Genomic DNA, 13438 nt, shown 5'->3' with positions numbered 1-13438 from the left:
GGAAGGCAGCGCACAGCCTTCAGGCTGAATCCCCATTCATCAGGACTGAGAGGAGGGAAAAGTCTGGGGGTGGGAGGGGGAGGAGTATGAGCTAGCAGGAGGCAGGAGTGTGCAGGTGGGGAGGGGGAAGGGAGAGTGGGCAGGAAGGGAAAACGAGGAACGGAGCAGAAGGGATCAGGGAAAGCCTGAGATGGAGCGTAAATGCTCATTATGGACCACTGTCCCTTGGTGCAGTGCAGAAGCCAGGACGTCATGGAGGCCAGCCTCTTTAATCCCACCCCATTCCCACACTGACACATCTGTCCATGTCCTCATACACTGCCAGGTTAAAACCACAGGCAAATTAGAACAGCTTATGTTTCGTCTCGACAACCAGACAGCAATTTTTGGTCATTCCCCCCACCCCCCCACCCCCCACAATCTCTTTGGCCTCTATTCCTCCACAGCCCGCCCCCTGCCCTTGACCTACCCACCACCCACACCCTCCTTCCTCCAGCTTCTTGTCACCTTCCCTTCATTCTATGATCCACTGTCCTCCGAACCGAGTGCCTTTTCCTCCCATTGTCTCCCAGCTGTCGCCGGCTTTCCTCTGCATTTTAAACCCCAAAGCGCCCCAGAGAATGGCGATCGTTTCATGTCAGCTGGATAGCGCACAAAACTAAGCTTCCGGTCACTTGTTCGTCCAGTTTGCGTGGCACAGTTAGCGCAACGCTATCACAGCACCAGATGTAGGTTCGAATCTGGCGCTGTCTGTAAGGAGTTTGTACGTTCTCCCCATGTCTGCATGGGTTTCCTCCCATCCTTCAAAAACATTCCAGGGTTGTTGGTTAATTGGTGTAATTTGGGCGGCATGGGCTCATGGGCCAGAAGGGCTTGTTACTGTGCTGTACATTTAAATTTAATTACAAAATAAAATTAATTATAAATTGAATTACATTATGTTAAACTGAACCACCTGTGACTGGGTGCTCTAAGTGTGGTCTCACCAATGTCTTTTATAGCTGAATCATGAGGTCCTAGCCTCTGTACTTTGTAAGTAAAAACACACAGAAATGCTGGAGGAACTCAACCAGTCTCGCAGCGTCCATAGGAGGTAAGGATATATTGCCGATGTTTCGGGCCTGAGTCCTTCTTCAAGGTACAAGCAAAAAGCAGGCAGAGAGAGAGATGCCTCCTTTCCTCTAGTTCTGTCTCTCTCCCCTTTCTCTGTCTACTTGCACAGAACCAAAATCCTCTCATCATATCAAATTAACACTTATTGGCTGTTAGTCTGGACTCTTCTCCCTCCCATTCTTCTTTTCTCTCCCCAGTCATTTTACTCATAATAAGGGCTCAGGCCCAAAACATCAGTATTCTGTCTTTACCTCCTATGGACACGATGGGTCCCTCCAGTCCGTACCTCGCCCAAATGTTGCCTTCGCCTCTCTGACCACCTGAGCCACTACTTTCAGGGAACCGCCTGGGTCTGGCTGCTTCACACCTCTCCAGGGCCCTGCCATCCACAGACAATACCAGCCCTCCATCCACTGTTTAACACCTCGCCCTTGTCAAACTCCATTGGCCACTCCTTGGCCCAGCTCCCCAATCAATCTCAATCCTGTTGCAAACTTAGATGGCCTTTCTCAGTGTCCACTGCACCACCAATCCTCGTGTCATCTACACCTTTGCTCATTAAATGTCCTGTGAATCATTGAAATCAATAATAAATCCCTGAACCTGTGACACACCACTGGCCACAGGGGTCCACAGTGAGATTCCCCCTCACTGAGCCAGCTTTGAATTCAATGTGCCAGTTTCCCTTGGAACCCAAGTGGTTTAACTTTCTGATCCACTGCCTGGAAGGCTTCCCAATAGGTATTGAGTGCAAGATGCAAGCATTGTGTGCTGCAGTGATATTGCTCATGAGGCTTGGTGCAGGGACCTGGATGCCCCCTCCCCACCATCGTCCTGTGCTGACACACAGTTGGGGTGAGGCCAGTTCTCGGGCCAGGACCCTGGGGCTGGGCACGAGCCCAGCAGAGCTTCCAGAAGTGGATGGAGGTGCTGTCTGAGCCCAGAGTCAGGGCAGCCACCAGTAACCACACTACTGGCTGCCTGAGTCAGGTGGCACAGGCGCCGCTCTTGTACGATGGTGCCCAAATGTACTCCGAGGAGTGGCCAGCTCAGGGTGGGCAGGCTTGACAGGGAGAGTCTGACCTCAGCCCAGACAGGGGTCATGGTCAGAGGCCGCTGCAGACGGAAGAGCTCTGATTAAAACCAGCCCTGCTCCGAGTCAGCGTGAAACACTCCTCCAGGGAACAGTAGAACTAACTGCTCAACACTGGGCCCTTTGTTAGCTTGGACCTCTGGCTGCAGCAGCTCCTGGAGTGGTTCCCAACAACACCCCTCACCCCAACCCCACCCTCAGCAGTGCCTAGCCTTGCTGAACGAGACTCCTGCTACACGTGGCTGGGTCCCCCCACAGTCCATTCACCCCTTGCTCCATTGTGTCTGGGCTCAGCTCAGAGGGGGCAAGGAACCAGCTTTCTCTCTCAATCCCGCAATGAGGATTCGAGGTGTGGAGTGATGTTTGGCAGAGGGGTGATAGGTGAGGGGTGTTGGAGGCAGAGGAGTGATGGGGTTAGAGAAGTGATGAGGATTGTGAAGGGGGTGTGGTGTGTTGGAAAGGGGGAGGGGTTGATGGAGGGAGAAGTGGCAGAGGAGGAGGGAAGGGAGGATTGAGGCAGAGGGGATGATGGTGGGGAGGGGGATGGAGTCGATGAAGAACGGAGTGGGAGAGCAGAGCGGAAGATAGAAAGGGAGGAGGAGAAGAATGGAGGGAGGGGAGCAGAGTGGAGGGAGGGGGAGCGGAGGGAAGCAGAGGGAGGAGGAGTGGAGGGAATGGAGCAGAGAGGGGGAACAGAGGGGTGAGCAGAGGGAGGGTAATGGAAGGAGGGGGAATGGAGGAAGGGGGGAGTGGAGGGAAGGGAGAAGAGGGAGGTTGAGTGGAGGGAGGGGCTGGGGTCACTTCATGTGCACACACCCAGAAGAGTGCAGGTTCCCAAGGTCCCTGAATCTCACTCTGCGGAGCCAGGACACCCACCCCCCCCACGCCCCCCCTCCCCCACAGCTCTGAGCCCAGGAGGAAGTCGGGGGAGGGTGAATGTACCAGATACGTGTTAATATTAATCCTTAGTTTAGTGTTAAAACAGCATTTTATCTAGATATGATTTAATGTTAGTTTGGGTGGTTACACACGTTAGCATTTTAAATGCACATGGTTCTTTGAGATGGAAGACAGAAAAATGGCTGCTGATTGAAGTTGGAGTCCAGAAGATTAAAAGGATTTATGATTGTTCTTGAGATATTGGAAACAGTAGGTGTGATCTCAGAAGCTCCTGTGTAAACACACAGCCATTTTGTGTCCATGTGGGCAGACAGACTGGAACCAGAAGAGAACCATCAAACAAAGTTAATTAATTTGATTCTGAAAGTAAGTAGACTTAAATGCTTTTAGCAGATTTGTGTCAAAAGACCTTATGAGCTTCAAACACAGAAATTATGTCACTTACCATGTGTCATGAGAGATTTGCTGGAAGTATATTATCTAAATGGGAACAAAGTTCTGACTGTTTTCAGAAGTCAAAACCCTGTGTGACACACACAGGAGCTGGAACCTGTGGTGATATGTAATTACACCACAGGTCACCAGGGGTCATTCCGGTGACCTTGTAGATAAAGCAGTCCTGAGCTACAGTCTAGCCTTCCAGGTTCGTCTTGCAGAGAGACAAGACCTCTTAGTGTACATATTAGCTTATTAAAGCTGTCTTATACTCACACTGCTGGTGTAGTTATTGTCAGTACAATTTAATAAACTAATATCATAGCTACTAGGATGGAAGCAGTAAGGCACTGGCGACATTATCTGGCATGCAAACACTTCACCCTCGTCACAGAATAACGGTCTGTGGCTTTTATGTTTGATAACCAGAACAGGGGGAGAATTAAGAATGACAAAATCCTGCGCTAGTGGATAGAATTGTCTACATTTAACTACGACATTCTATACCGCCCCGGGAGACTCAATGAGCCCTGGGAGACTCAACGAGCCCCCGGATGTACTGTCCAGAGGCACTTGTGCCATCCTTAACCACACGTCCCAGTTGCAGAGCTTGCACAATGAGCTGGGCTACCCGGAGGTCGCTAGACTGTTTCACTTCAATAAAACCCAAAACCTCCCATTTTTGGTAGAGGAAGTGAGGTCAATGAACAAGAGCTGCCCCATCTGTGTGGAATGCAAACTGCAATTTGACCGGCCAAACAAAGCCACCCTGATAAAAGCTACCAAACCTTTTGAGCGCCTCAACCTTGATTTTAAAGTCCTGTCCAATAATAGAAATGTCTATTTCCTAAACGTAATAGATGAATATTCCCGTTTCCCCTTCACAATCCCATGTTCTGATGTATCAGCAGCCACTGTTATAAAATGCCTCCAATCCATCTTCAGCATATTTGGGTACCCAAACTACATACACACAGACAGGGGAGCTGCATTCATGAACGCAGAAGTACAGCAGTACCTGCACGAGAGAGGGATTGCTACCAGCCGCACTACAAGTTACAATTCCAGAGGGAATGGACAAGTCGAAAGGGAAAATGCCACTATCTGGAAAATGGTTCTCTTGACCTTAAAAGCAAAAGACCTGCTTGTACGAGATGGCAAGAAGTGTTGCCAGAGGCCCTACACTCTATACATTCTTTGTTGTGTACTGCCACTAACATGACCCCACATGACCTCATATTTTCTTTCACAAGGAAAGCCACAACGGGCACAGTGCTGCCTAAATGGATGATGACACTGGGACCTGTTCTCCTCCGGAAGCACTGCAGGCCCCACAAAGCGGGCCCACTGGTGGATCAAGTGGGGTTGAGGCACGCGAACCCTCAGTACACCTTCGTCACATTCCCAGATGGAAGAGAAGACTCGGTAGCCACCAGGGATCTCGCGTCGGCCAGATGCGTGAGCAACGCGGAGGAAACACAGATGTCTACGGATCAACAAGAAGCACAGCAGCAGTCACCAGAACAGTCATCCATCGAGTCACCCCAGAGGACTATACCACCCACCCCGAAAATCAGGACCCTGGGTACACCCGCCCCACAAAATATCACCATCCTAGACTTGATGGCAGGACCTAATCCCATACAAGAGGATCCCCAGCCCACACGGCCATATGACCAACCAGTACTTCCCTCTCCCACTCCTCCACCAAGAAAGGCCAAAAGGCAGACCACACTCTCCATCCCTATACCACTACCGAGGAGATCCAGCAGGCAACGGAAGCCGTGAAACTTACAAACAAGGGAACTTACAAACAAGGGAACTTACAAACAAGGGAACTTACAAACAAGGGAACTTACAAACAAGGGAACTTACAAACAAGGGAAGGAGGACGGTGGGGGGGGGGGTGGGATAACAATTTTTTAAGGGGGGGTGAATGTGGTGATATGTAATTACACCACTAGGTCACCAGGGGTCACCCCGGTGACATTGTATCTAAAGCAGTCCAGAGCTACAGTCTCGCCTTCCAGGTTCGTCTTGCAGAGACAAGACCTCTTAGTCTACATATTAGTTTATTAAAGCTGTCTTATACTCGCACTGCTGGTGTGGTTATTGTCAGTACAGAACCTTGTGGAAGACGCTGTTGAATTACAGTAGCCAGAATAGGTGTTGTTATGTGTGACTTCTAAACAAAAGGGGGACACAGGATAAGTAGATTTCAAAAGAGACACTACTTCTGACTGTCTATTTAAAATAAAGAGGACAGTCTCATCGTTTAGGAAACAGATTCCAAAGTCTTCGTTCAAAAGAAGATTTGTTCCTGGGAAAGACAGGACTCGTATTCTCCTTTACACAGGAGGTACATTGGTGGCTCAGAAGATGGTCACTTCTATTTAAAGAATATCTCTCAAGACATCTTCATTAAAAGAATTGTGAGTTTAAGGAGGCCTGAAGATTTGATGTTTAAAAGCGCTTTATAATTATTTCGGAACTGAGAATTTAAGACCTTCAAGCAAGACTAAAATGCTGAATGTTTAAAAACTGACTTTTCAATGCGAAACTTTATTACATACACACATTTACATTTGCGCAGAGTGGGGTTAAATTTAGAGTTAAGTTTAGATATAAGTAAGAAATGTTACGTTATTAATAGTTTAATAACGTAACATTTCTTAAATCTTCCACCTTATCTGCTCCTCAGTGTTCTGTGGGCTATTTGGGTGCCCACATCCACTTCCCTACCTCACAAGTTACAATTCCAGAGGGAATGGACAAGTCGAAAGGGAAAATCTTCTTGCATCCATGTGCCCGTTTAAGGGTCTTTTAAATGTCCATATAAGTTTGTAAACCACTGTTGTAATTGTACCGAATTAACTCATTATGTCCACGGTTTCATAGGTCCAAAGGAAATGGGCCAATGACAATTTTTCTCAAGCAAAATATTTCCGTAACAATTGGGTCTAGAGCAGTGATTCCCTTACCACTCACCCTTCCTAATCTCAGAGCAGAGGGATTACTTAAAGTCGAATGTGAGTTTAGCGGGGGCAGTTTGAAAACCACTGATCTAAAACTAGCAAATATTTTTAGCAAAATCAAAAGTGTCATTAAGGTAAGTATTGTTTATCTTGGTTTTATATCAAAATATCATGCAAAAGGCTAAATTTGTCTATATTAACCTATTTTTACAAGAATTGAATGGGGGTTTGGCGCATCTGAACCTGTGTGTGAACAAATTGATGAGGTTGGCTACCCCTGCCTTCCTGTAATGAGGTGACCAGAACTGAACGCAATTCTCCAAGAGCCATCTAACCAGAGTTTTCAGCATTACCTCATAGCTCTTCAGCTCAATCCCCGACTCATGAACCCAGCACACAACGTCGGTCGGGCTATACCTGGCGTGCTGTGTACAGGTGGTCACTTCACTGCAGAAAGGGAATAGTCTCACAGTTGAGGGTGTTGGGGGTGGGGGGGAAGAATTCACCAGGATGTTAGAGAATTGTGGTTATGAGGAGAGACTGGGTCCTCTCAAGCAGGGGGACTGTTAGATGCAGATATTATGACAGACAGTATCTCATGGTGAGGATGTCGAAGACCAGAAGTGAGAGGTTGGAGGTCAAAGAGGACTGCCTGACCAAGGCAGAGGACTCTACTGTGTGTTGCTTGAAGCCGTGTTGGAACTAAACACCATTTAGTCTGGGATTGAGAAGCTGGAGGGACTCAGCCAGTCACCAGCATCCATGGAGAGAAATTGACAGTCAACATAGCACGTTGGGACCTTTTCTCGATACAGGGTTTCAATCCAAAGCCCCAACTGGCCATTTCTCTCCACAAACGCTGCCCGGCTTGCTGAGTCACTCCCACTTCTCAGCATTTGCTCCATTGCCGGGCATGGAGCTTCTTGGGACTTGAAGGCCATAGACCTCGCCCAGCTACATCGGTCAGCCTGGAGCTGGTGGGCCGAAGGGTCTGCTTCTGAGACCCATGAACTGCTGGCAATATCCAAACTGTGGACAAACCAGTGAGGGTGCTAGTCCAAGATGGCGTGACCATTTCTTCCCATGGAAGCTGTCTGACCTGCTGTGTCTCTTCAGCGTTCACTTCTCCATGGAGTAACAGGCCCACGCCACCCAAATACACCAAGTAACCTGTACGTCTTTGGTATGTGGGAGGATATCAGAGTCCCCCACGCAGGCACGGGAAGAACATACAACCTCCTTATAGACAGAGCCAGATTTGAACCTGGGTCGCTAGCACTGTGATGGTGTTGCACTAACTGTGCCCCCTGGCTAATGAAGGCAAGTGTCCTACGCGCCTTCTTCACTGTCCTGTTTACCTCTGCTGCTGACGGTTGGGAGCAGAAACACTGGTAGGGAAGAGCTCGTCCAAGCCCGGTTGAATACCTCACCCCGGCACTATATCTCTCATGGCTCTGCACAGTGGCACCTGCATCGAGTGCCAAGCAGGAACGAGCTCCAGACTGACAATGCTGAGGTCAACTGAGCCACAACAAATTAACGCAGTTCCACGGAGAGCGTGATTAAAAGCACACAGTAAATGCTGGAGGAACTCGGCCAGTCTCACAGCGTCTACAGGAGGTAAAGATATATCACCGACCTTTCGGGCCTGAGCCCTTCCTCAAGGTATAAGCAAAAAGCAGGCAGGCGATTGAATTAAAGACTGAGCAGAGACAGGGGAAAGAATAGGAGGGGGAGGCAACCAGACCAACAGACAAAAGGATATGATGAGAGGATTTTGGTTCTGTGAAAGGAGACAGCAGGAAAAGGGAAGAGAGAGAGAGAGAGACAGACAGACAGCTGGAGTAAAGGAGACATCTTATCTATCTCTCTCTGCCTGCTTATCCCTTGAAGAAGCGCTCAGGCCTGAAACGTCGGTAACATATCTTTACCTCCTATAGACTCTGCGAGACCGGCCGGGTTCCTCCAGCATTTCTGTGTGTTTTTACAACAATCACAGCATTTGCAGACTCTCATGTTTCACTCCACAGTGAACCCATGACCACTGTCATATGTAAACTAAAATGACATCTACCCTGGAACCACAGCTCTGGTGTTCCAGGATTTACCAAAACAGTCTTCTCCCTTTAAGGTGAAACGCCCGAAACTCTGGTTCCCCTCTTACTTCCCCTGGATGCAGCGTGACCTGCTGAATTTCTCCAGCATGCTTGAGTACTGCAGGTTTCACTATGAACTCCTCACCCAGGGAACATGGGATGGGGACCTCCCGGATTCACCGGCACAATGACCAGGATGAGACGGTTGTGAGACTGTAGGTGGGTTCTGACCAGGCCCCCACTGCCCACCCCAGCAGCACACCTGAGACTGGCCAGCACAGAACTTGATCCTCACCCTCTTTGGTCTGCACTGCTCTTCAGTGAGGTGCTGGGCAGGGGAGACCATGGCCCATATCGATCGATGACTCTACCCAAGAGTAAATCGTAGTGAAGAATTCAACTCACCCACCCCCAACAAGTTCAGGGTTGGGACCTGCTTCTGAGAAAGTACTTCCCAAGCCTGGGCCCACACAGCGCAGATTCCCGTTTCACTCAGCTCTCTTCCTCAATCTGCTGCCTTTCAAAATGAAAATACATAACTTGGACTATGGTGCCAAGGCACGTGATACAGGAGGGGCCAAGGGATGAGGTTGAGATGGGGAATGAGCGAATGAATCGCTGGGCAGCTTTCCAAAAGAACCTTGGGGTGCACTCAAATATTAACAGTAACCCTGCAGCAGAGCAGAGTGGTGGAAGATTCGACAGGGGGGAGAGGGCAAATCCAAAAAGTCAAGGAGGGCTGCCCTTGCCCAAGGAAAGCCATGTGTCTTGAGCTCGGCTGCTATCCAAATGCCGAAGGGCCGCAAGAGGAGGAGAGGCTGCCCCCAGCAGGATTGTTGGCGGCTCTCGGCACAGATCAAGCAGGCTGCGGCTTATTTCGTCTGGAAGAAGATAAAGATCTGCGTCTTGCCGTCTTTGCCAATGAAAGCCCCACTTGTTTGCACTAAGTGAACTCAGCGCAGACTTCGCCGGAACCACCCACCGCTAGCTGGGTCAATCCTGGGGATTCCTGGAGCCTGCCAGACCTCAGGGCTTGGAGCAGCTCGCCCACTCAATGTTTGTTTGGACTTTTGTGAACTTTCAAATAAATCGGCTCAATGTTCTTAAAGCATCAGAGACTTGGTGTAAGGTTTGGCTCCCCGTCCCACTCCCATTCCCATTCCCATTCCCATTCCAGGGGCTGGGGGAGGGCAGGCAAGGCAGATACTGGCAGGAGAAAGGACAGGTGATGGGGGCCCAGGAGGAGAGACAAGCAGGGGGGATGGGCAGGGGAGGGACAGGTAGGGGGGGAATGGGCAAGGGAAAGCCAAGAGGAGGGATGGGCAGGGGAGGTCAGACGGGGGGATGGTTTGGGGTATGGGCAGGGGGAATGGGCAGGCGTGAATTAGTGGAGAGATGGGCAGGAGGGGGACAGGCAGGGGGCAGGGAAAGGGACAGGCAGGGGATGGGCAGGGGGATAGTTTGGGGTTTGGACGGGGGATGGGCAGGCAGGCATAGGAGTGGAGATGGGGAGGGTGAGGGATGGGAAGGGGGATAGGCAGGGGGAGGGACAGGCAGGGGGCAGGGGGATGGACAGTCAAGGGGAATGGGCAGAGGGGATTGGCAGGGGGGAGAATGGTTGGGGGTATGAGCAGAGAGGATGGTTGGGGGGGATGGGCAGGGGGATGGGTGGGAACAGGTTGGGGGGGGGAGGGATGGCAAGGGCTACCCCAAGAGAGGAAAACCAGACACTCCTGCACTTCAAATCCTTGGACACCTTGTCTGGAAATGGGGCACACGAGACAAAATAGGATCAGAGGCCAGTCACAGGGTCGGCCACTGTACAGGGTTCAGCAGGGCATTGGGGGGGGGGGATCATCGGGTAGGAGCAGATGATTGGGGAGGGGTGTTGGGTAAACAGGTGGCACTGCACTCCTTATTCAAGGCAGGATGATAATACACTGGGAGCTGCTCAACGTTTACTGGAGTGATCCAGTCCTGGAGTGGGAATTGTCTTATAGAAGCAGAGAAATAAGCCCTTCAGCCCTTCTAGTCTGAGCTGAACTATTATTCTGCTTCGTCCCATTGACCTGCATACCCCTCCCATCCATGTATCACTTCAGCTGGCAGCTGCCCCCCAACACTCACTATGTGAAGGAGTTCCCCTCATGTTCCCCCTAAACCTTTCACCCTTAACCCAGTGCCTCTGGTTTGAATCTCACCTACCAGCAGTGGAAAATGCCTGCTTGCATTTACTCTCATAATTTTGTATTATCAAATCTCCCTTATTCTTCTGCGTTCCAGGGAATAAAGTTCTAATCTTTTCCTGTAACTCGGTTCTTCAAGTCCCAGCAACATCCTTGTAAATACTCTCTGCTCTCTTTCAATCTTATTGATTTCTTTCTTGTAGTTAGGTGTCCAAAACTGCATTCAATGCTCCAAATTTGCCGCCAACGTCTTGTACAACTTTACCATTCCTACCTGAAACTCCAAAAATGCAAAAGAACTGGGAGACAGCTTGAGTGTAACAAGCTTCAAATATTTCATAAAAAACTATGAATAAACACTGGCCAGATAATTGATGGATTTTGTGGTGCATTACAATTGCAGCGGCGGCCCTGGCTCCGATCCGGGCAAGAGCGAAGGGGAGGCGGCGGCACTGGCCTCAGTTGAGTGAGGCAGGCAGAGGCCCCGGTCCAGGTAGAAAGAAGGAGGCGGCGGCCCCGGTCAGGGCACAGGGAAAGCAGCGGCGGCCCCGGCCCCGGTCCGGGCAGGGGGTAGGCGGCGGCGGCTCCGATCCGGGCAAGAGCAAAGGGGAGGCGGCGGCCCCGGCCTCGGTCAAGTGAGGCAGGCGGTGGCCCCGGTCAGGGTAGAAAGTAGGAGGCGGCGGCCCCAGTCCGGGCACAGGGAAAGCAGTGGCGACCTCGGCCCCGGTCCGGGCAGTATGGTCCGACCTAGGAGGGGAGGCAGGCCCCTCCAGCCCGGGTAAGAAACCTGCATAGGAGAAGACCACTTCGATATAAAACCTACGACCCAAGGACCTCGCTGCCACGTCCCAGCTTGCTTGGCCACGGCACACGAACCATGGGTGTAAAGGGTGGGGCCAGTACTGCGCGCACTGTGCTCCACCTAAAAGCTCCTTTGCGCAGGCCCGAGGACAGGTCCACGTCCTCCCCCTCCACGTCCTCCCCCTCCACGTCCTCACCCTCCACGTCCTCCCCCTCCACGTCCTCCCCCTCCACGTCCTCCCCCTCCACGTCCTCCCCCCCCACGTCCTCCCCCCCCACGTCCTCCCCCCCCACGTTCTCCCCCTCCACGTCCTCCCCCTCCACGTCCTCCCCCTCAAAAGATGCTCACCAACTCAAGCTAGCATGCTGGAACATCAGAACCATGCAAGACAAGGCCAACAGACCTGAACGTCGGTCTGCCCTCATTGCACATGAACTCCTCAGACTTGACATCGACATAGCCGCTCTCAGTGAAGTCCGCCTTGCAGATGTCGGCAGCCTCCAAGAACGCGGCGCGGGCTACACACTCTACTCGTCTGGCAAGCCTATGGATGAACAACGCCTATCTGGTGTAGGCTTCATGGTCAAGAACTCCATTGCCTCCAAACTCGAAAACCTCCCGACAGGCCACTCGGACCGGATCATGTCCATGCAACTCCCCCTTCAAAACGAGCGTCGCATCACCCTCATCAATGTCTATGCTCCAACCCTCCAGGCGGAACCAGCAGAAAAGGACAAGTTCTAAACTGACCTGCGCAACCTCATTCAAAGCACCCCTACAGCCGACAAGGTTGTCATCCTTGGCGACTTCAACGCTCGCGTCGGCAAAGACTCAGAAACCTGGCCAGGAATCCTGGGCAAGCATGGTGTCGGCAAGTGCAACGAAAATGGGCGCCTCCTGTTGGAGCTCTGCACAGAACAGCGGCTTGTCATTACAAACACCCTTTTTCAGCAGAGGGACAGCCTTAAGACCACCTGGATGCATCCCCGATCCAAACACTGGCACCTCCTGGACTACGTCCTGGTGCGAGAAAGAGACAAACGAGATGTGCTCCACACCAGGGTCATGCCCAGCGCGGAATGCCACACTGACCACCGGCTGGTTCGCTTCAAGCTCAACCTTCACTTCAAGTCAAAGCCCAGGAACAGTAAAGCCTCCAGAAAGAGGTTCAATGTTGGAAACCTGTAGTCAGACGAAGTGAGAGGAAACTTCCAGGCAAACCTCAAAGCAAAGCTCGAGGATGCAATCCGCCTCACGGACTAGACCCCTGAAACCCTCTGGGATCAGCTGAAGACTGCTGTACTGCAATCCACTGAAGAGGTACTGGGCTTCTCCTCCAGGAAAAACAAGGACTGGTTTGACGAAAACAGCCAGGAAATCCAGGAGCTGCTGGCAAAGAAGCGAGCTGCTCACCAGGCTCACCTTACAAAGCCGTCCTGGCCAGAGAAGAAACAAGCCTTCCGTCGCGCATGCAGCCATCTTCAGCGCAAACTCCGGGAGATCCAAAATGAGTGGTGGACTTGCCTCGCCAAACGAACCCAGCTCAGCGCGGACATTGGCGACTTCAGGGGTTTTTACGAGGCTCTAAAGGCTGTGTACGGCCCCTCACCCCAAGTCCAAAGCCCGCTGCGCAGCTCAGACGGCAAAGTCCTCCTCAGCGACAAGATCTCCATCCTCAACCGATGGTCAGAACACTTCCAATCTCTTTTCAGTGCCAACCGCTCAGTCCAAGATTCCGCCCTGCTCCAGCTCCCTCAACAGCCCCTAAGGCCCCTAAGGATGAGGTCCTCACCCGGGAAGAGACATATAAGGCAATTGAACAACTGAAAAGTGGCAAA

The 13438-nt window shown here is 51.3% G+C and overlaps 1 protein-coding gene across 5 annotated transcripts in view; it reads right to left on the bottom strand.

Annotated features, from left to right (window-relative positions):
• Positions 1-13438, bottom strand: part of LOC138758536 (lysophosphatidic acid receptor 2-like) — a 101464-nt gene that overhangs the window by 20443 nt on the left and 67583 nt on the right. The window lies entirely within an intron of this gene.

The sequence above is a fragment of the Narcine bancroftii genome, chromosome 3, assembly GCF_036971445.1.
Source record: "Narcine bancroftii isolate sNarBan1 chromosome 3, sNarBan1.hap1, whole genome shotgun sequence".
Lineage (NCBI taxonomy): Eukaryota > Metazoa > Chordata > Chondrichthyes > Torpediniformes > Narcinidae > Narcine > Narcine bancroftii.
The sequence above is the reverse complement of the archived record's forward strand: the minus strand, read 5'-3'. Positions and strand labels throughout refer to the sequence as shown.